General features: G+C 48.0%; 1 protein-coding gene across 2 annotated transcripts in view; it reads right to left on the bottom strand.

Annotated features, from left to right (window-relative positions):
- Positions 1-339: 339 nt before the first annotated feature.
- Positions 340-21,164, bottom strand: part of IFT88 (intraflagellar transport 88) — a 473,307-nt gene continuing 452,482 nt past the window's right edge. For both annotated transcript variants that reach the window (XM_078657075.1, XM_078657076.1), the window contains one exon: positions 340-451. The gene's annotated coding sequence lies outside the window, so the exon portion shown is untranslated. The remainder of the gene's footprint in view (positions 452-21,164) is intronic.

The following is a 21,164-nucleotide window of genomic DNA, read 5'->3' as shown; positions in this document are numbered from 1 at the left end:
AAGGCAGCCGGGATTTGCAGTCCCGGGGCGGCGGCGCTGTCTCAAGACTGTGATGACCCCTGGCGGTGGCGGCAGCGGAAAGGGACTCCCCTCGTCCCCCCAGCACAGGTAAGTGATGCCACAATAATACAAAAATATAATAATAATTGTGATCCCATACTGGAGATGATGCATTAATTATCACAATGAAATTCAAACCAAAGGGGGCAAAAAGTTTCAAACACTTTATAAAAGGTTTTGCTTTAACGTGTCAGTAGAGAAAAAAGTAAATAAGTGTGCATACACTTGTGGAATACGCTATTGTCTGGTAAATGTAATTAAATGCACAGCAACTCTTGCTTTAAAAATAGTTTATATATTTATTAATAATTTACATTGTGATAAATACACCTATGACACACTGCACAGCCACACAGATTCTTCAGCATAAAATGTTCATAGAAACACACACCTGGAAGAGAAAAGAATATATATCAGTCAGGACAAAAGCAAATTATTTAACACACGGTTTTTACTTCATTAAAATGTTTGTTTTAAAGATTGTTATCATAACCGAGCACCACATTTAAATAAACTGTTTAAAAAGAGGACAATTTGGTAAAGCATATATATTGGCTTTGGTCGGCTGCCGTACAAAACACTTCAGAAAGTTGAAAGATTGTAATATCTTTCAAGATTGCTCGTAATACTGCGTACAAATCATGAAATAGTCAAGTGAGGGTGAATACTTCACCACGCATGGATTTCAGTATTATAGGTATCCCACATCACCTGCTAAAGATGTCTAAGTCAGAACTGGAACAATACAAATACCTTATCATGACTGAGGTCATTCTAGCCAATACACTCCTTCACAACGTGTTATGAACCCTGCTTTCAAACAAGTTAGCCAGGCTAAAAATGCCCCTTGCATGTCTCAAAAAATAGCTAAAGACCTTGATGGATTAAACCCAGATCTGTTGACTGGGTGTGAATGTTTGATTGGTTCAGATGCTCCGTCCATCACCACCCCCTTTTGTACCGCTCAAAAAATAGCATAGCATTACATTTTGAAAGAAGCAACTAACACGCGCCACTGTGAAAAGCAGCCCCAGCCCACACTCCCTATGTCACCAGCATCTGGCAACCAGTTTCAAAAGTCTACACTACACTAGGACCCAAGACGTGACCTACTTAAGCCTGAAGGGATAGTCGGATAATGGTTGCCAACTTATAGCGAGCAGGACAGTAGTTCAATCACTAGGAATCCAGGTGTCCTGACCTATTCTTTTTCATTCTGCTTCCTAAATTTTAATTAATTCGGGAATTTAAACCTCAAAAATTGATTAAAGTTGAATCAAGTTGCTTTAGTAATTTGCTATTTTTTTTCATGATATAAAAGCATGGATAATACAGAATTGCCTGTTCTTAGCATAATATTACTTAAAATATAAACATCTTAACCTTGTGAAAACTTCAAACTAATGCACTTTGAATAGGGAGGGAATAATTTCAGATTAGTTATTAGTAGAAGTGAAATATACTGGTCCAGCCATATGCTTGTTTGGCTCTCATTTTTTAGGATTATAGTCTGTAAAATGAACATTAATCAGGATGGAAAGAACAAGTTACATACCTTCTGTAATACCCTTTCTGGTGGACACTATTTAAACCGCAGTTTCCTCATCTTTTATATTCCCCCAGGCACGAGACGGGATGGGGAAACTTTCCAGCAATTGCTCCGACACATAAACAGATGGACTCAGCTAACAAGTTTCTCACCTTTGATAATGCTCTTTCTGATTGGATACTCTATCCTACTGCAGATTCCTCACTTAGGGAACAGGCGTCTAGCTGGATCCAGAAACTCAAAAGCAATCCTCCTGCATGCCGGTAGTTGGCGCACCAACATCCTTCCACTCCGAAAGTGATGAGAGGGGCCACATATATGAGCAAACTAGGGCACTAGGTCAGTTTCTTTCCAAGGCTTTCCCGCACCCTCAGAAGCAGAGTCCATTCGGAAACTGGTGTGACCATCTCAAGTTCTTGCCATGAGAGGAAACTCTCTAGATCTTCCTCACCTTGTGAATAGATACCAAAGAAGGTGGTGGGTCTGTTCAAAGACCAAAAGTCCTGCAGGACCGAATGGACAAAATTCCCACCCATACAGACCTGACAGTCAAGGTGATAGTGCTTTGTGAATGTGTGCACTTATACCCAGGTAGCAGCCTGACAGATATCCAGAACAGGCACTTCGTCTGTTAGCGCAGTAGTAGCAGCCTTGGCTCGAGTGGAATTAGGCCTTAATCCTTCAGGTGGCTTTTTCTTAGCTAGGGCGTGCAAAAAGAACAATTGATGGACAGAATGCAGAACAATGTCATACATTCACCCCAGTACAGAGATCTGGGCCTAAATCCATAGTTTTTTTGCACACCATGCCATTCCAGTTTGGATCCAGCCATATGAAAATCAGTCTTGACCCTGCACCCAATGGGAACAGTTCAGGTCTTCCCTGGACTGGAAACAAGCATCCTAGGACCGGTTTCGGGCTTTCAGCCCTCATCAGTCGGGAATACTTGATTCCAGTGGCATGGAGGGCACGGGACCCATGTCTGGGCATACCCGTCCCACTCGGGGTGACAAATGCAAAAAGAACAATTGATGAACAGAATGCAGAACAATGTCATACATTCAACCCAGTACAGAGATCTGGGCCTAAATCCATCGCTTTTTTTCTCACCATGCCATTCCAGTATGGAGCCAGCCATATGCAAATCAGTCTTGACCCTGCACCCAATGAGAACAGTCCAGACTGAACTGCCAGGCCAGGTCCTCCATGGACTGGAAACAAGCATCCTAGGACTGGTTCCGGGCTTTCAGCCTTCATCAGCCAGGATAGCTTGACTCCAGTGGCATGGAGAGCACGGGACCATCATCTCCTTGTGTTTTCTTTGTTCGCCCTAAGTTGGCAGGGTATACCCAGATGTGTGTCCCTTGCTCACTGTTCCACTGGATTCAAGCTGGCCTGGCTGATGAAGGGTGTTACGCAGAAACCGGCCCCAGGATGCTTTTTTCTGGTTCAGGGAAGACCTGGCTTGGCAGTTCGGGCTGGACTGTTCCCATGAGGCACAGGGTCAAGACTGATTTGCATATAGCTGGGTCTGAACTGAGGTGGCGAAGTGAGATAAAGAACGATGATGGATTCAACCCAGATCTGTGACTGAAGTGAGTGTTTGAAAAGTTTCAGCGCTCCGTTCATCATCTCCTTGTGTTTCCTTTGTTCGCCCTAAGTTGGCAGGGTATGCCCAGACGTGGATCCCTTGCTCACTTTGCCACTGGATTCAAGCTAGCCTGGCTGGTGAAGGGTGTTACCCAGAAACCGGACCCAGGATGCTAGTTTCTGGTTCAGGGAAGACCTGGCTTAGCAGTTCGGGCTAGACTGTTCCCATGAGGCACAGGGTCAAGACTGATTTGCATATAGCTGGGTCTGAACTGTGGTGGCGAAGTGAGCTAAAGAACGATGATGGATTCAACCAAGATCTGTGACTGGGGTGAGTGTTTGAAAAGTTTCAGCGCTCTGTCCATTATCTCCTTGTGTTTGCTTTGTTCGCCCTAAGTTGGCAGGGTATGCCCAGACGTGGGTCCCTTGCTCACTTTGCCACTGGATTCACGCTAGCCTGGCTGATGAAGGAAGTCACCCTGAAACCTGTCCCAGGATGCTTGTTTCCGGTTCAGGGAAGACCTGGCTTGGCAGTTCGGGCTGGACTCAAACAACTTGTTAACACCCCCACCCATTTAGCCGGACAAACGCTCGACCCTATCTTCACCTCCAGCAAGCACATTTCCTTCGATCGCACCACAGCTCTCCATTGGACGGACCACAGTTGTGTTCACTTCAGCTACAAAACCACCATGACCCACAACCACCCACAACGTATTCCTCGGAGAAACTGGAACAAAATCACCTCCGACCAACTCCTCACATCACTCAACCAAAACCCTCCCACCCCCTCATTGGACCCAAATCAAGCGGCCACCAATTTCAAGCAATGGATCACCCACAGTGCCGACGAACTAGCACCCCTGAATAAGCACCAGATCAAATCAGGCAGCAAAAAGGCTCCCTGGTTCAATGATGACCTTAAAAAATCCAAGAAGCTATGCCGCACCCTGGAGAAAACATGGAGAAAAAACACAACCACCGACAACATGGCCACCCTCAAGGCAGCCACCCGCAAACACCACCAACTGATTCGATCCGCCAGGAAATCAGCATTCAAGGATCGTCTAGACAACAACATCCACAACAGCAAGGAACTTTTCAACATCGTCAAGGAATTCACCAACCCCACCGCAGCATCTAACGACATCACTCCCTCCCAAGACCTCTGCGATGCGTTATCCTCCTTCTTCTACAACAAAATTGCCGACATTCACAACAGCTTCAAGAACACTCCCAGCGATCAACCCTCCCCACCCCCCTCAGATTCCACACCGCCAACTAACAACCTCAGCACCTGGAACCCATTCACTACTGAAGACACCATCCGCCTAATGAACTCAATCCACTCTGGCTCACCAACCGACCCCTGCCCCCACCACATCTTTAACAAAGCTGACTCCATCATCGCACCCCATCTCCGTGATGTCATCAACTGCTCGTTAAACTCTGCCACCTTCCCAGAAAGCTGGAAACACGCCGAACTCAGCGCCCTCTTGAAAAAACCCACAGCAGACCCCTCTGAACTTAAAAACTACCGACCCATATCCCTCCTCCCTTTCCCCGCCAAAGTTATTGAGAAAGCTGTCAACAGCCAGCTCGCCGCCTTCCTTGAATCCAACAACTCCCTCGATCCCTCTCAATCCGGATTTCGAGCCAAACACAGCACCGAAACCGCCCTCATTGCAGCGACAGACGACATCCGAACACTACTGGATAACGGAGAAACAGCAGCCCTCATTCTACTCGACCTCTCCGCCGCTTTCGACACAAGTCTGCCACAGCACCCTTATACAACGCCTCAGCAACATCGGCATACAAGGAAAAGCCTTGAGCTGGAGCATCTCATTCCTCGCCGGGAGAACTCAAAGAGTCCGACTTCCCCCATTCAACTCAGAGGCCACTGAAGTCATCTGTGGAGTACCACAAGGATCATCACTCAGTCCCACCCTCTTCAACGTTTACATGAGCCCACTCGCATCCATCGCGCGCCAACACAACCTCAACATCATCTCTTACGCCGACGACACCCAGTTAATCCTTTCCCTCACCAAAGACCCTAACACCGCCAAAACCAATCTTCACGAAGGCATGAAAGTAGTAGCCGAATGGATGAAACATAGCCGCCTAAAACTCAACTCAGACAAAACGGAGGTGCTCATTCTAGGATCTTCCCCCTCTGCCTGGGACGACTCTTGGTGGCCTTCCGCCCTGGGCACAGCACCCACACCCACAGACCACGCACGTAACCTTGGCTTCATCCTAGACTCCTCTCTCTCGATGTCCAGACAAGTCAACGCAGTCTCATCCTCCTGCTTCAACGTACTTCGCATTCTCAAAAAGATCTTCCGCTGGATCCCCTTGAGAATAGAAAGACTGTCACCCACGCACTGATCACGAGTCGACTGGATTATGGTAACACACTATACGCCGGAATCACAGCAAAATTACAGAAAAAACTCCAACGCATCCAAAACGCATCAGCGAGACTCATATTGGACATCCCTCGCCAAGATCACATCACCGGACACCTAAAAGACCTCCACTGGCTTCCCGTCAACAAGAGAATTACGTTCCGTCTTCTCACCCACGCACACAAGGCACTCTACAATCTAGGACCCGAATGCCTCAACACTCGACTGTCCTTCTACACACCCACCCGCCAACTAAGATCGTCAAATCAAGCCCTCGCCGCAGTCCCGCGCATCCGAAAATCCACCATGGGTGGCAGATCCTTCTCCTTCCTAGCTGCCAAGACCTGGAACTCACTCCCCACCCACCTCCGCCTTACTCAAAACCACATCTCCTTCAGAAAAGAACTTAAAACCTGGCTATTCGACAAATAATGAACCCCTTCCCCAAGCGCCTTGAGACCCTATGGGTGAGTAGTGCGCTATATAAATGTCCGAACTTGAACTTGAACTTCTCATGAGGCACACGGTCAAGACTGATTTGCATATAGCTGGGTCTGAACTGAGGTGGCGAAATGAGCTAAAGAACGATGATGGATTCAACCCAGATCTGTGACTGGGGGATAGTGTTTGACAAGTTTCAGCGCTCCGTCCATCATCTCCTTGTGTTTGCTTTGTTCGCCCTAAGTTGGCAGGGTATACCCAGACGTGGGTCCCTTGCTCACTTTGCCACGGGATTCAAGCTAGCCTTGCTGATGAAGGGTGTTATCCCGAAACCGGTCCCAGGATGCTTGTTTCCGCTTTAGGGAAGACCTGGCTTGGCAGTTCGGGCTGGACTGTTCCCATGAGGCACAGGGTCAAGCCTGATTTGCATATAGCTGGGTCTGAACTGAGGTGGTGAAGTGAGCTAAAGAACGATAATGGATTCAACCCAGATCTGTGACTGGGGGTGAGTGTTTGAAAAGTTTCAGCGATCGGTCCATGATCTCCTTGTGTGTGTCTTAGCTAGGGCGTAGCAGATTTTTATACAGATGACAATCCACCTACAGATGGTTCCTTCCTATAAGGCCTTGCCCTTCTTAATAATAATAATAATTCCTACTTGTAAAGCGCAAACATATAACCCATTAAGGTTACAAGGCACTGGGGTTTTTTGGGGAGATTAAGTGAGCTATTGCCCAGAGTCACATGCTGCTGAGCTGAGCTGCCGCTGGGGATCGAACCATAAGCCCCACGCTCCGGAGTCAGACTCTCTGGCTGCTGCGCCACATCTTCTTTGCTCAAGAGAAACCCACAGAATTGATTTTCCACCTGATGGTCCTAGGTACGATCAGTGTACCAACTGAGGACCCTCTTGGGGTCTACACAAGGGTGTCTCTCCTCCTCTTCTGAAGCATAAGGTGGGGCAAAGTAAGTAGGAAGGGTGATAGTCTTGTCTACATAGATAGGTGAAAATGCCATTGACATAAATGCAGCTCAAGTTGTTAACACCAGCTTTTCTGGAAACAATGTTGTAAATGGCGGCTGGTCCGAAAGTGCCTACAGCTCACTCACTTGACAAGCAAACGTTATCGTAACCGGAAATACCATTTTCAGGGTCAAGAGACATAGTAGATAACTGTGCATCAGTTCAAATGGGATGCACGTTAGAAAACTGTGAACCAAATTCAAGTCCCAATGTGGCATCACAAAAGGCTTCAGCGGAAACAAATGCAGTAAAGTTTTAGGACATCTCATCACAACAGGTGATTAAAATAAAGAGTGCTGATTCCGCAACCTCAAAAGAGCTGACAGATAAGCCTTTGACCCGTTTACCGCGCGGCGGGTGCGGGCGTTCTACAGAGTGGGCTGGGCTGCACTGCGTCTGCCAACAGTCGTTCGCAGCACCCGCGAGGTAGTGGCCGACGCGAGAACGGAACGTCTTAACAGTAGCCACTGTAAGTTCTTGCTTAGCCAACATCAAAACTAACAACAACACTTCAGGCACCTTAGCTTGTAGCAGGTCAAGCTGACGGGTGCCACTTCAAGCCACAAACTTGTCCCCAACGCTCAGTGTATATCAATTTCAAAGATGAGCATCTGGCTGCCAAAATAACATCTTCAGAAGGGAGATTGCTTGAGATTAGTTGCTGCTGCTCAGTCTTCATGACTTGGGCCTAGTTAGCCTACATCTTCTTCAGTACTGGAGCCAAGCAGGGTAGAGGCAGAAAGGCATACATGAGTCTCGAGTTCCACTGTAGGCAGAATGTGTCTCCATGAGTAAGTCTTTTTGGGAACTCTAGAGCGCAAAAATGCAGACACTACATGTTCTCGGTAATGGCAAAAAAAATGAAGGCAGGGTTCTCCCCATTGCTAAAAATGCCCTGTGCCATGTCCAGGTATAACTGCCATTCTTGATCTGCTAGACGTCGGCAAGTGAGGTCGGCCGCCCAAACATTAAGAGATCCTGACAAATGGTTCATTACCAGAAAAAGCCCCGGTGAGTCAGCCACTTCAAGAGGCACAGAGCATCCTGGCACAGGACCCAATGCACCACTCGGCCCTACTTGTTGCAGTACTGCATGGCATTAGTGTTGTCTGTGAGAATCTGTACTATACCTCCCTCCCTCCCTTGATGGATGGTAGGAAGGCCTTTAACACCAAGCGGATCACCTGCTACACCAACAAAATTATGTGCAGGTGGGATTTCATCAGAGAAAAGAGTCCTCTGAGCACCACCACTCACAGGTGGACTCCAAAATGCAGTAGTGATGCATCCGTCACCATCTACAGCTCTGGGAGGGGTAAGAAGAGGAGTCAAACACTGGCTCAATCACAGCCAAGCAGCCACTACTACAGATATTTTGCAGTCTCCTCCGAAACCTTGAAAGAATCAGATAGGTTCCCCTGGTGCTGTTCCTACTTGGGCTTCAGGTCCTTCTGCAAAGTCCCTTTTGTGCCATTTGCATGGTTGACAAGTAGGTTGCAGGAGGTAAATAGCCACAACAGCCTCAATGCCATCCTGACTGAGATCCACGATAGACTGAAAGATCAGCATCATAGCCTGAATGTCCTGAATGTCCTGGACTCTACACTGTGAAAGGCATGAAACTGCACTGTATCCAGGATGGCTTCGCTGAACAGGAGCATCTGTGAAGGAGTCAGGTGTGACTTCAACACGTTAATAGTAAACCCCAATGATGTTAGGATAATCACTGTCGTCTAGAAGTGGTCTACGACTTCCTGGGGTGAGCCTACTTTAAACAGACAACCACAGAGGAGTGGGAACACTGGTAAATCCGCCTATCAAAGGTGCGCTGTGACTACTAAATTACCTTTAGCGTGCATCTGAGAGGCAGTGGTAAGCCGAAAGGAGAGCACTGCAAACTGGAAATACTCCTGGACCCCTATGAACTGCAGATAAATCCTGTGGACCTACAGGACCGGAATATGGAAATACATGTCCTGCTGGTCCAATGCTACGATCCAGTCTGGGGGATCCAGGCCATACAAAACCCGGGCCAACCCAAGCATCTTGAATTTGTCCTTCTAAGAAAGGCATTGAGAGGGTAGAGATTTAAACTAGGACAAAGGCCTCTGTCCTTCTTAGGCACAGCAACATAGCGGGAGTAACACCCTGAGGGCTGGAATCCTTTTCATGGCACTTTTGACCAAAAGGGTCAGCACCTCCTGAGGCAAAAATAACATGTCTCCTCTATTAGCCGTGCTCACGAGGTGGAAGGTGCAGCTAAAAAATAATTGGAGGGTGTAGCCCTGTAGTACAATTTGGAGGACCTACGTGTCCAAAGAGCTGGCTTGCCACCATTGGAAGAAATTACTGATTCTGCTTTCTACAGGGTCGGTGGGTGTCAAGTGGCTTTCCATTTGTAGTTGCTGGAGGGGTGGGTCTGAGCTACACATCCCTGATTCCCTGAACTTTGCCCCGGAAGCTGTGGCTTCGGCCACAAACCTGGCTGAGCGGAACAGAGCCCAACACTGAATGCTAGCAGCCCGATTCTCGGCTGCTGCACAGAGATTTCTTGAGAATTTGATCGCGATTTTGCACATAAGTTTTAAAAGTGTTCTTACCTGAATGTTTTAAACTATCGGCCATTTGCACCTGTTTAATCCGGGAAGGAGCTGTGTTCAATGCTCCGGGAAGGGGCGGACATTTAGGGGAATTGACAAGGAGGTTAGCGCTCTAGCTGCCACAGTCCTCACGCTCGCCCTTGATTGAAAACGGGGGGGATAATGTGACCGTGCCGAATGTGCGCCCAAGGCAAGCCCGTCTGCGCCCATCCGTGCCCAGGGGCCAGAACTCCTTGTCCTCCCACAAGAAAATCGCGTTTCTATTCAGTAGCCCAGCTGCATGCCTTCAGAGGGACTGGGTTGCAGGTATGCTATCACAGTATGGGGCCGCCCTTTGCAAGTAGTATATGCCCCCATTGTACTTTTGAACTAGACCCCCAAGTCTCATTAGTAAAGATTCCCCTTTGTGAAAGTCTCTCTTTCCCTATCAGCTTCTCTCACACTTGCACCTTCTCCGGGGTCTTAATCTACCGTCCCCCTTGAGCCATTGGGCACTTCAACAGAGACTTACACAAGATAATAGCCAAATCAGTCGGCTTCCTCCCCAACTTTTCCATATTGGGTGACTTGAATGTCCATTTCGATGATCTCTCCTCACCTATTGTGGAGGAAATTACTGACAGCTTGGTTGCTCTCCTACTCAACCTGAAAGTGACCAGTCCCATGGATCAAAAAGGTCATTTACTCGACCCCATTTTCTCCAACATTAACAATCTGATGGTTGAAAAGCCTATCCCGCTGCCTTGGTCGGATCACTATATGATACCCTTCTCATGGCCCCCTTCGACTAGTGATCCGCCATTGGAACCGGTAAAGAAGTTGAGCCGTAACTGGGCCAAGCTTCCTACTGAGTCCTTACTCTCAGGAACACCCGACCTGTGTTTGAGGCTGATCCAGAATCTTTTAACAACAAGGTTAATCAATGGCTCGAATCCTCCCTGGACCTGGTAGCTCCTAAAAAATGGACAACCAATAAGCAGGGTTCTAAGAGGATTGCATGGTACACGCCCAAGCTCAGAGAGCTAAAACAAAAATGCAAACAATTGGAGTGGCACTGGAGGAAAGACCTCTCCAATGAGAAGAAGAGTGATTACAGGGAGGCTACTAAAACATACAAGTCAGAAATCAGAATGGCCCAATCCTCGTATTATGCTACAAGGATTACCTCAACCTCTAATTCTCCGTGTGAAATTTTTAAAATTGCCAAATCTCTTCTTACTCCCCCTTCCCCAGCTCTGCCAGCTGATGAAATTTTAGGACGCTGCAATAATCGGGCAGAATGCTTAAAAAAAAAAAATCCAAGTAATTTACTCAGCATTTCCGCCGGCCGCAGCCCCTCTGAACGACCCACCACAGGTGGTCTTTCCCCCGCTGGACAGGAAACGTTTAAAAATCTATTCTAATAAACTGAAATCAGGTTCCCCTAGAGACATTGCCCCCCCCCCCCACCGTTCTGAACCAAGCTTTTGAGACAGTTGCTCCTACCATGCTGGACCTCATTAACCTTTCACTTGCCTCCGGGACCGTTTCTTCTCTATGGAAACGGGCCATGGTCAGAGCACTGCTTAAAAAACAATACTTGGACCCTGAAATAGTTGCTAACTACTGGCCGATCTCACTTCTACCAGGGATCGCAAAAATTGCAGAAAAGCATGTCAAATACATTCTGTCCACCTTTTTGGAGGAAAAACACTTCTTCCATCCCTCACAAACCAGCTTCAGACCCCAAGCAGGGAACAGAGACAGCCCTGGTGGTGGTTGTTGAGGAAGCGAGGAAAATTCTGGATGTTGGGGGCTCGGCAGCAATTGTCCTCCTCGACCTGAGCATGGCATTCAACACTGTCAATCATCAACTGCTGATCTCTAGCATTAGAGAAGTAAGAGTATCTGGAACTGCACTAAAGTGGTTGGAGTCCTTCTTAGACGACCGATCATTTCAAGTCTTTGAGGATAACTCTATCTCTAAAAGTATGCCGCTGAGTTGTGGGGTCCCTCAGGGCTCATCCCTGAGCCCCACCCTCTTTGATATCTATATGAGCCCTCTGGCCGAGATCGTCAAACCCTTTGGCATACAGATCGTCACCTATGCGGTTGATACCCAATTGATTGTTTCCCTAAATCAATCGGAGAATGGGACAAATAATCTGGCCGGCTGTCTGGAAAAAGTGTCTGCATGGATGGAAGGCTCGTATCTAAAACTGAATAGAGCAAAAACTGACCTGATGTTCCTGGGCAAACCTTCCCCCCTAGGCCCCAGCTCCTTATGGCCAAGTGTCTGGATAGTATGCCCCCATCAACAGAACAAATCAAAAGCCTTGACGTCTGGTTAGATCACAATCTAGACATGTAGGAGCAATCCTGGAAGGTAGCAGGTATCTGTTACGGAATACTGAAGATGATTAGGAAAATCCTCCCCCTGCTGTTTTTCAATGCCAGGAGACTGCTGGTTCAAGCTCTGATTCTCTCACGCCTAGATTACGCAAACGCTCTTTATCTAGGATCCCCTGGCTCAACGATAAAGAAGCTACAAACAGTGCAAAACTGTGCAGCTCGCCTCCTTCATCAGACCCCCTACAGGAAATCTGTGCGATCATCAGTAGCTTCTCTCCATTGGCTCCCAGTCGCTGAAAGAGTTGGCGCCTGTCAGCAGTCCCGAGGATTTATAGGTCTAGGAGCGGGGGGACAACGATTCTCCTACATCGCATCGAAAAGCTGGAATCTTCTTCCAAACCACATTCGTCTTGAAGACGACTATCTGTTCCCGGCTGTTTAATGATCACTTGTGTAGGTTCTGTTCCTAAGCGCTGGGAGGCCTTCTGGTAGCCATTCTCTCTACAAATGTCAATTCAATTCAATTCAATTCAAACGTTATTGTGCCTGCAAGAGTGTCTGGTATTGGTAGTATTTGAACACCCTGGTGTAACTACATAAAAGTGGGAAATTGTTGAGGAACATGCTTGGTAGGGGTGGATAGCCAGAGGAAATGTGCTGTGGCATAAATTCCCTTAAAGCATTCCTAGGCCTAATCGCTTTCTCCCAAAGAGGCGAGAGCTGTTAAAAGGAGCATCCATTAAAAATGCATTGACATCCCCAGAGTAGTCCTTAGACGTCACCATGGTGTGGCACCAAAGCAGTAAGCTTGTGCTCACTGCCTGACTCAAGCAGTCAGTAGTATCAAGGCCAAACCTAATAATGAATCTTGCCACATACTGGGCTTGTGTGGTTTGGGCTAAAGATGCCCGTAGGTCCTCCGGGACTGCCAGAAGGGTTTGACCAACAGCATGCCATAAAGCAGGACTGTAATAGCCCAAGAGGTAGCTGCCATTGATGGAGCGTAAAGTAAGACTAGCAGAAGAGAACATGGTCTTCCCAAAGGTCTCAAAGTGTTTAGACTCACGATCAGGAGGTGTCGCAGAAAAGGCATCAGGGTTGACACTGCTGGAGGACACCTGGACCGCCAGACTCTGGCATATGGTGTTGGGTCAAGAAGTCTGTTTACTGGGGCCGAGAGCATAGCTTTGCCCAAGTGGATATCCTCTATGGCCTAGTTAAATGTCAAGAGAGGTTCAGTAGGCACTTAGCCAGCCTGAAGAACCTCTGTCAGAATGCTAATTTGACCTCCATTGTAGGAAGCTGCAGGTCAGTGACCTCCACAGCCCATAAAACAACTATAGAAAAGAAGCACTCTCTTCTGTGGCAGGACTGTGGGAGAGAAGTTCACTGTCTGGGGAGGTCTCCAGAACTCTGACAATCTGTAACACAGCCTACCAATTGTTCTCATCGTATTGAAGGACACATTTTTCCCCCTCATCATAGTCATTTTTGTCAGAATCTAAGCAACAGAGCTGATGTAAATATGAGCTTTGTTGCATGGTAAAGGCAAGGTATAGGGGTCAGAAGGATTGCCCTATGGCTGTGCTCCGGTGAGTCGGAGTGCAGCCTTGGTCGAGGTGAGGCTAGCTTGGGGTCAGAAACCACTATAGGTAGCAGATCCTCTTCCCACGGAAGCATCAATGTGAAGGTAACCTGCGCAGGGGGTGACGCCAGAACTGAAGTTGGCACTGAAGATAGTGCAGAGCTTGAAGCTGGTTCAAGAGGCACAGACTGCTAGTAGGACCCTCACTAGATGCCTCTGCAGATCAGTGAGGCCCGAAGCACACAAAAGGGAGCTGGAACCTTGCTAAATATGTGCATCATGGCCTCCCTAAAGGCCACTATTTTCTGTGACGTCGCTGAAGGACCTCGAAATTTAGGATGCATCGGGACCAAACTATGAATTGTCTCTTCAGGAATTCTGGAGTGAGACAAGAGCCATGTTGATGCTCCAGTGCTCTCTCTGGAGTTCGAGAGTGGTGGGTAGGTGCAGATTACCGCTTTGACGTGTCATGCTTTTTCTTCGACTTATCAGATATTTGTCAACATAGAGTTTTGACTTGTAGTTCCAAATGTCCTTCACGTTCATCCGGGCAAAGCTGTGACAGGTCCTGGAGTTGAGGCCCAACACCACAGGCATACCTGGTGGGTGTCTGTCACAGACATATGTTCGCGACAGTCCCTACAAAGTTTGAACCGTTTTGTTTTGAGAGGACATATTTTCCTTGCACACTGGTGAAAAAGAGAATTTTGGTCAAAAAGACTGCTTAAGTAGGAGAGGATTAGTCCAGATCTGTGCCTAAAGGCGTGGAAAGAAAGGAACTGATGTCTGCGTGTCTATGTGATGCTTATATACTCTACCTACCGGCATGCAGGAGTACTGCTTTTGAAATTCCGGATCCACTCTGACACCGGGGGAATGTTCACAAGGTGGGGAATCAAAAATCTTATGGCAATAATTTTGATTCATTATAATAATTCCACTTGCTTCGTCTACAGGTTTGATTACTATGTTTTGTTACTATTCTTTTGAGTTGTGTGGCGGCCCTGTGGACAGCTTGTACATTGACTGGAACTGCTGTCATGGCCGTTCCTATCAATGTATGAGACATTTCATAGATGGTACCATCAACCATTAGGAATGACCAGCACCCTTTTCAAAAGTTTATTGTGTTTCAAAACTCCCACGTTTGTTTTTGAAAAATAAAAAACATAATGACCCCACCCTGGGAGATTTTCCCAGGTGGTAACAGACAGGAAAAAAAAGCTACACTGTCCACTTTAAATATGCTGGACGGTGTAAAGTTCTTCCTCCAATGGCCCTACTCTGTTGGGCCATTGGAGGAAGTATTCCATCAACAGAATACTGATGGTGCACTCCACTCTAAACGTGGTGGGAGGACCATCAGTTTGGAGGATCGGGTACTTAGTCGCATTTGCAATGGAGTATACGGTCTTCCAAACTCTAATTCAGCCCTTAAGATTCTTAAGGAATACTCCTTCTCCTTAGTCAGGTTGAATGGGACAAATTCAAAATAAAAATTTTCAAAGATTAGGTTTTCTGAAGGGATACTCCAGATTGTGGTCTAAACATGGACAGGTGGCAAAGGGTAGTGACACTGGTAGTGTACTCATCCTGTTGATCTGCAAAGAAGATCTTGAGTCTTATACAGCTGAAAGAAAGAGAGCTTCCTGTAGGGTGAAAATAATCACTTCATTCAGTGGGGACGGAAGAAAGGCCTTTGCTAAGTAGTATTTCTTTGGCGGACAGAACATGGCTGGACGGATTAAACATAGAGGGATGGTATTCCGCTTTAAATCTGATGCATCATGCAATGTGGTGACTTGTGTCTGGTCAAGAGGGATGCATGGTGAAATATGCATATTATTTAGTGTGTATAATATATACAACAAGTTTATTTCTTGCCTGTATGTTTATTAAGACAGTTGCCCCTGGTTTGCCTCTTCCTCTGCCATACCCCTTTTCTGATTGCTGATATAAATTAATTGTGGACTGGGCACTTGCTGAGTTGACAGGACTGGATTCCTCTAAGGGATCCAATTAGTCAGTAGAGCCAGCAAAGGACTCTGAACAATTGACAATGCTTTGGTTTTTAAATCAATCCCAGGATCCATATCGTTCAATGTGAGGAGGCTGTGCATAGAAGAACTTGTTTGTAAGGGTTATTTGCATTTTAATAATTTTCATATTCTGTTTTATAGCATTAAAGTCTGCTAAAGTCTTTTCTAACTCCTCTGGTGCTCTTTTGGCATCAAATAACCTGTCACTTTGTAGGATCTGGTTCCCTAGCTCTGCAATTCCTCTAGTTCTTTTTTTAGGTCTCGCCTAGCGACGCCCGCAGCGCGCAGCACTGTCGCTAGCGAGTTCTATTGTTGCCGACTTGGGCTCGGAAGGGGGACAGGAGATGTGCACTTTCCCCCGTACAGGTCATGTGCACGCTCACGCTGTCTGTTCTCTGCGCTGTCGCTAAGGGGGCCAGGATATGTGCACTTTCCCCCGGACAGCCCATGTGCACACTCACGCCGTCTGTTCGCTGCCGATGCATGCTCCCACCGCGCTCACCTGGACAGCCCGATGCCATCTTTGTTGACTGGCGGCCGGACACCATATGTGCACACTCACGGCATTGCGCGATCCCACCACGCTCGCCTGGACAGCCCGACGCCACGCGCGTACCACTGGCGCCAGTGCTCCCGACTCATTGGGAATCGAGGACATCCCGAGCTGAGCACGCGAGGACATCATAACAGGACCCCCGCCCCATACCAACCAGCCAGCCGCTATTACCGTGCTCAGCCGCTCTTCCCATCTGCCCAGCACGCGCACACAGAATCACTCACCTGCCGGTCGCACCCAACTCCTCCAGCTGTATCTGGGTGAAATTTCTCGCAAGCCGGTCACTGCCCGGATGAAGCATTTACCTTGGAGTTATCACACGTGCGTCCTGATAGTTGAGCTGAGAGATGTCACGTAAGTAAGTAAATTCTACAGAAAACTGCAAGGGCACATTGAGAAAATGAAACTGCATGAGGCTTAAAACGGCTGATGCGCGTGTGCGCAGTGCAGGGAACAAAGTCTTACTCTGCATGTCTGGCGCATAGCAGTTTCAATTTGATTGGCAGTACTTCCATAGTGGCTTCAGGCGAAAGCTCCGGGGGTGTCATAAGAAGGACAGCAGCACAGCACTCTAATGTATATATATTGAAATATTTCCAAATGATAATGTTTTTTTTAATGTAAAGAGTTGTTATATTTTTATATGACATTTGTTGTGTGATTTACATACCAAATCTTCTGAGGGCTTGGTTTGTGCTTTGGTTGTTCTCTGGCTTGGTTCGTTTTATTAATTTGCTGTCTTGCAATGCCCACCTCTTCTCCTCCTAGATAAACCACTGGGACCCTTTTTTGATGATGTCAGAATTAAAGCAGCCTGACACCACTTTTGGTGGCACGTTGGCACTTAATGATTACCCTTAAACAGTAATCTGCAAAGGGCGGGCGTGAGTGCTCTAGGGACGGAGGCAGCCTGAAGGGATTACTCGTCCTTAGAGCCCAGCTGAAGTATCCTCATAACTGGAGAGCCGGTTTAAGCTGACTTGAATAAATAACACTATTTGAGCATACCACACAGGAATGTGTGACTCAGAACGGGTCGTCTAAAATTATAACCTGGGTTATTCTTCCAGAATCTCGTAAAAATGAAACAAGTCCTGCACATGTCATTTGTTTTCTTCGTTCCTCGCCCCCACCTACTTGCGGACGCTCCCTGGTCTTCACCTGAGGCGCATTTCACCGATCGTCCCGTTTATGTACTGTGTCTCTCAGGAGGAATACGTACGCGCCTTCTGCTCGTGTCAGGTGAGGTGAGGACCAGTGACAGCTCAAGGAGCACAGGAGTCCGTAGCGCCTGTTAACCTGTCAAAACTGAAGCAGATGCCTTTGGCAAAGCTTGTTTAATTCAAAATAGAATCTTCAGCTCTTAGCCTCTCTTAGCAGCGTGGTAAAGAACGGGCGGTCGGCAGGTAAACATGCATTGGCAATTTCAATAAGTTTGAAGCTCTCTCCCAAGTGCTGACGAAAGCAATAAAAACAAGCATTTGCAATGCAATAGGTCTCGCATTTTAGAAACGTTCACCTATTGGTATTGTAAATGATAATGCTATTTATTATTGCAGGTTTTTTAAACACAAAAATAAAAGGCATTGTCATTTACAATGCCAATAGCACAACATCTCGCAATTGCGATACCTATTGCATTGCAAATGCTTGTTTACTATGTTCTAGAACTGAACCAATACCCAAGATCATCCAGTGTAGCGCTTGGTCCGATTAATTTCCTCTATTGATTCATTTTCACACCTTAATTTATTCACACTCTGACAATAATTCTCTTCTTTTCCGGTTACCTTGCTTCACTTGTGTGCGCTTCTAGGAGCTTCTATGGGATCAACACCCTTCCTCTTTATACAATGCCATTCTTTGTCGTGCTGAGTCACGCCATATTACCTCTTGACTGCTCACTTTGCCCGTGTGCTTCCACCCCGGCTATTGTTGCCCTAGACCATGAAGGATCCCTGCCTGTAACACGCTGCTCTTCATACTCTGAAGCGCTAATTAATAAAACTCTTGAGCGCCTACATGAATTACTCAGCCTTTCCTGGTGCTTGCTTTTTTGCAAACATTGATTCCACTGCCAACTTGGATATTAAATCTCTTCCCACATTGGCCAGATATGTAAGTTATTCTATCCGCCTACTATTACATGTATATTACCTCACTCAGTGAATGGGTCTTTACTGTTATTTACTCTTCCTTTCAGGTTTATACAAATAACAGTGATCCTCTTCAGAGTTTGTTTTTGGTGTAACATTATGTGTGAACTTTTGCCATGTGTTCACCACCCACCTTTTGTACGCTACTCTCTCTACTTTTATAATTAATTTTTTCCAAGTTACTGGCAATATGTTTTGAGTTGCATGTAGTTCTTTCTGACATGACCAAGATATCCTAGTTATAAAACTTTTTCTCTGAATCTGGTTTGGATGACTTCTTTGTCCTTATTCATTCAGTGACACTGTCTTCTACCTGTGCTCAGCAGAATATTCCCTGGTCCTGATGATGACCCACTTATTCACGTTGGGTCGGAACGCTGTCAACAGCCATATGGCATTAAAGACATATGTGATTTATACCCGCTGAACGCTACATATATTTTTCATGGACTTTATCGGCTACGAGTTCTCTCTAGATTACATTTTATTGGGTCTTTTTTTTTTTTTTTCAAATATATTTTTATTGCAGAATTAGAAATCACAGGATACAATCAATCAACCAGTGCACTCGTGACATCCCCTCGTCCACTAAGAGGTCCAAACTGTACACAGCCATTCAGCCCGCATCCCGGGGGCCGGGCGGCATGTTATTACATTCAATAGGAAAAGCACGGTGCACGTCCCATGGGGACCATGGTCGAAAAGTCGTTGTACGTATCCGCTTTTATCCCCCCCACCCACAACAACATCTCCGTCAGCCATCCCAGAGGTAAAGCAGTGACATCGCTCATAACGGGGCCTGCCCTAGGTGCTATCGTTCTATCTCGCCTGGCTGCTCCCTCCAGCCCTTTCATACTCCACACTGTACCAACCATCCTAGTAGAGTCAAGGCACCCAGGCGGCTACCATCCAGTGGCTTCCGTCCCACCCCGAACCCCCATGAACCAGTCCCCCCCAAGGCCCCCCCCCCTGGCAACTGCTGGGCGTACGCCTCGTCCTGTCGAGTTAGATGGAACCACCACAGTGCTGAATATAGCATTTCCGTGTTCGCCCCGTGTTGTCCACCGGCTTAGTTCTCCCCATCCTCGTCGTCCACAAAAGAATCACGCAAGGCCTGCACCACTAGCTCCCATGCACGCGCCGCTTCCAAAACCTTCTCATTCCCCATCTTAACAGCCTGCCGCATCCGGAGCACACTCTCGCAGGCAGACCACCGCAGCAATTCATTCTTCCATCTACGCAGCGAGGGCCCCCCCCTGGACTTCCAATGCCACGATATCTCCCTCTGCGCCAATATCAGACCCAGATCAAGGAACTTGCTCGTCACCTTGGTGCGTTTAGTGTGCGGGAACCAGAGCAGCAGGCACGCCGCCATATCGAATTCCACCTCCCTATCTGTCACTGCATTCAGGAGTCCCCCTACCTCCGCCCAATAGGTCCCCAATTGCGGGCACTTCCAAAACAAATGATCCATGTCTGCTCCCAGAGACGAACACCGTGGGCATCGGGCATCCGGCACCTGGAAGTACCGCTGTAATTTCTCTGGAGTTAAATAGGCCCTATGAAGCACATAGAAATGCACTTGCTGAAAGCGCGCATTTCTCGTGCCCTTCCACGTGCGCCGCAGGATGTGTCCCCAAGCCGCATCCGGTATGTGCCGGCCCACACTCTCCTCCCATTTAGCCTTGAGCCCCAGGAGTGGCCCAGTCCCTCATTCAGCATCCTATTATGGAGGCACGTCACAGCTTGGACCGTGCCTGCTGCCATCACCACATATTGGCACGCCATAGTCGTCGTGGGTTCTACGAGCCCCCCTTTCCAGTGCTTCTGTATGGCAGCCACCACTGCCGCGTGCAGGAGGAACCCCCCGTCGGGTAGCCCGAACTGGTTCCGGAGCGCCTCGAACGGTGCCAAAGCCCCATCTATGTACAAGTCGCCTACCACCTGTAGTCCCGCCTCCTCCCAATCCAGCAACGGGGACCAATCTCCCCCGTGCGGCAAGGCCGTCAGCATGCCGATCGGGATCTCCGGCGCATAAGGCCGCGAAGCCCTCGCTCTCCGAAGGCTCCTCTGCCAACACAGCCGGAGCGTCCTCTCCTCCATAGTGAGGGCCCGCAACTCAAGCCTCTGCTGCATGACAATATAGGACAGCACGTGGCGCCGTATCCCTCGGTCCCGGTCCTCCTCTGGGCCCCGGAACACCCTAGCTACGTTCTGTGTAAGAACCTGCAGCTGCGCCGCTAGATAATACAGCTCGAAGTCAGGCACAGCCATGCCCCCTTCTACCTTAGGGCGGAGGAGCGTGCTCAGGGCCACTCTACGGCGGCCGTGCCCCCATAAGAAGCCAATAATCATCGATCTCAGGTCTCTGAAGACCCCTTGGGGAATCCAGACAGGCAGCGTTCGGAAATAATAGAGGAAGCGGGGGAGCGCCACCATCTTCAAAAGCGCAATCCTACCCAGAACCGTCAGCGGGAGGGTCGACCAGAAAGACAAGCTGCCCCTCAGTGCCCGGACACAGCGACCAATGTTGCCCTCCAAGAGGTCCGCAGTCGCGTGGTAGATGCGAACACCCAGATAGGTGAAACAAGATGGCTCCCACACCACGCCCAAGTCGCCACCAGGAACGGGCGAGCCCGCTCGCAGCGGGAACACACAAGTCTTCGCCCAATTGACCTTAAGGCCCGACAGCCGGCCGAACTCCGACAACAGCTCCATCGCACCGGCCAATGCCCGCGAGGTGTCAGCCAGGTACAGGAGCAAGTCATCCGCATACAGCGATATATAATGCCACTGCCCGCCTCTCGCTATCCCCGCGT

The sequence above is a fragment of the Lissotriton helveticus genome, chromosome 8 (genome assembly GCF_964261635.1).
Source record: "Lissotriton helveticus chromosome 8, aLisHel1.1, whole genome shotgun sequence".
NCBI classification, from domain to species: domain Eukaryota; kingdom Metazoa; phylum Chordata; class Amphibia; order Caudata; family Salamandridae; genus Lissotriton; species Lissotriton helveticus.
Note: the sequence above shows the minus strand (reverse complement) of the source record. Positions and strands in the feature narration are given on the sequence as shown.